This window comes from Chenopodium album, chromosome 1 (assembly GCF_948465745.1).
Source record: "Chenopodium album chromosome 1, dcCheAlbu1.1, whole genome shotgun sequence".
NCBI classification, from domain to species: domain Eukaryota; kingdom Viridiplantae; phylum Streptophyta; class Magnoliopsida; order Caryophyllales; family Amaranthaceae; genus Chenopodium; species Chenopodium album.
The window spans coordinates 41,202,066-41,204,815 of NC_137834.1; the positions used below are offsets into that span (position 1 = coordinate 41,202,066).

Here is a 2,750-nt window from a genome sequence, read left to right on the forward strand (position 1 = left end):
TATTTAGTAATCTCTTCTCCTTTCCTTTAGTTTTATTTGTTTGTTTTATTGTTGTTTATTCTTGTTAATCTTATTAGTTCATCTAGTTGTTATTGATTTCATTGATTTTAATTATGTTTTGTTTTGAGTTTCTTGAGTGTATTTCTAGTTTTGATATTGTGTTTAATCTCCCTTCTCTAGGCTAAACTTTTGGCTAGGGGAAGGGGGTGGAAGATATGATTTGATATTGGATGAATGATGATGGTTGGATTGAACTTATGCCATATATTGATGAAAGACATGATTTTTATTAGCTTAGGATTATTATTGCACTTTATTTGATGTTTTCTAGTTTAAATGCATGAAAGTGATTTGAACTAGATTACGATCACCTCTATTTTAATGATTGCATTAGAATGAGTTATTAAAGTGGAGTTTTTATGGATTGTGCTTCTTTATTCTCTTGATTTGATTGTAACTAATAGGATGCATGAGAATGATCCTTATTAGTGTAGACCTCTTTCATTGATTTTCCTAGACTATTGCATGAGAATGAATTGTTTAGGTAGAATCTTGTGTTCTTTGGCATATGTTTCATGATAATCACCATTATTCTCCTCTTTCTAATCATATTGGACACCTCCGTATCCCCAGTGTCATTTTCTATTAATTTTAATCACTATTTTCTTGCTTATTTGTAGTTTTAGTGTTCTTACTCAACAAAACCAACAAAAACAATCCCCTTTTTACTCTTGCATTAGTGATATTTGATGTTGAATTAGCGTGCTTCCCTAGTGGTTCGACCCTTTACTTGCCACTAACTAGTTTAGTGTAGGTTTAGGTATTATATATAAATGATTAATTTGGTTAGGGTAGTAGCTTAACGACCTATCTAACCCGCGATCAAATTTTGGCGCCGTTGCTGGGGAAAGCGGCTTGTTTAACATTTATTTTTGCTACTGTTAGAGTCATTTAATTTGCTTACCTTTCTTTCATTTGGCTTGCTTAATCCTACTTGTCATTGCTAATCGTGTGCTTAGCTTTATTGTATTCAAATAGAGATATGGCAAGACAAGAGGATGACCTTCTTTTTAGGGAGTTTGGAAACCAGGAAATCTATGAGCTCACGAGTGGTATACTTCTCCCGACCACCGAGACTAATTTCACAATCCATCCACAATATGCTAGGTTGGTGCAAATGGAGCAATTTTCCGGAGGCGTAAGTGAAGACCCCATTGAGCATTTGGACCGATTCCTTGAGTTGTGTGCAATGATGCAAACAAATGAAGTGAGTCAAGATTACATTCGTATGCATCTCTTTCAGCAATCTCTCGCCGGAAGAGCAAAGAAATGGCTCAAGCTTTTGAAGCCCAACTCTCTCACCATATGGAAGGAAGTTGCAAAGGCCTTTCTTAAGAAGTTCATTTCCGATGAGCAAACCGCCAAAATGAGGAGGAAGATAGCTTCCTTTGAGCAAGAATCGGATGAAACTCTTGGGGAAGCATGGGAAAGGTTTAAGGATTTGATTAGAGCATGTCCTCATCATGAATTCAACCGTAATTTACTCATGAGATTCTTTTATGATGGCTTGGAGCCAATATCTAGGACCAATCTAGATGTGGGTGCTGGTGGCCAATTGATTAAGATCCCTCAAAGCCAAATTGAAGCTACAATTGAAGAAGTGGCTACTAGTTATTCTTTGGGAGGCCGAAGAAGGTCCCAATGGAAGCAAGGAGATCTTTATGAGTTGGAGAAAGTCGGCCAACTTAAGCACATAGTTGAGATCTTGAATGAAGGTCTTTCCAAGTTGAACTCAAGTGTTTGTTTGTGTTCAAAACCTTCACACATCATTGATTTTTCATGTGCTCGTTGTGGTGGGACGGATCATGATGCATCCTATTGTAGAGAGTTCAATCTCAAGCATGGTGAAGTTTTGACTTTGAGGGAAAAAGTGTTTGTAACCCAAGCTCAATCCCAACAACTTCAACAACCTCCAAGGCAAGAAAACTCCTACCCCCAAGATGGACCTCTCTTCAATCCACCAACCCAAAACTTTTCCTACCTTTCCAACAAAGTAGAGAACTCTCAAGATCAAAATCATGACCTATGTCCTCAAGCGTATGAAGAAAAATCCCCACCCGACCACACACAAACCCAAATTCTTCAACAACTTTAAACTATCACTCCACAATTCCAAGAAATCAATTCTTTCAATGAAGTTGTTGATTCCCAACTAGCCAAAACTTCTTCTCTCCATTTAACCACAAAAATCCCCTTACAATCATCTACTAACCCTTCACATACTTATCAACCCAAAACTTGCAAGGAGGACAAGGTTGTAGATGATGTGGTTGAGAAGAAGGTTCAAGAACAAAATGAGGAGCCATTTGATTTTAGTGAACCAAATAAGTTTGAAGGCCCGGTTCCCTTTCCTTGTAGGCTAGTCGAGAATGTCGTTTTGAAGAGCCCTATGGCGGTGAGCGTATGTAGAGTTGATGTGGTCGATGATGTGATGGCTAATGAGAGCTTACCTCCACGTGATGATAAGGTGACAATGACGTATGATGACTTCCTTGAAGTTCCCGCTTGGTTTGAAGGCTCTCTTGAGGAAGGTGATGTTGCCCTTCCTAATATTGAGGATTCCAAGATCGATCACCCTTTTAGAAGGAAAAGAAAGAAGAGTGAAAAAAGAAGGAGATTCAACAACAAGAAGGGAAAGAGAAAAGATAAGCCGTCATTGGCTCTTGATTCATTCCCTCCTTTTCCTTGTG

General features: G+C 38.2%; 1 non-coding gene across 1 annotated transcript; it reads right to left on the reverse strand.

Moving 5' to 3' along the window:
- Positions 1-1,423: 1,423 nt before the first annotated feature.
- Positions 1,424-1,530, reverse strand: LOC145564326 (small nucleolar RNA R71). The gene has a single exon (XR_014094799.1). It is a non-coding gene; the product is annotated as a small nucleolar RNA R71 (small nucleolar RNA).
- Between the last annotated feature and the right edge of the window lie 1,220 nt (positions 1,531-2,750).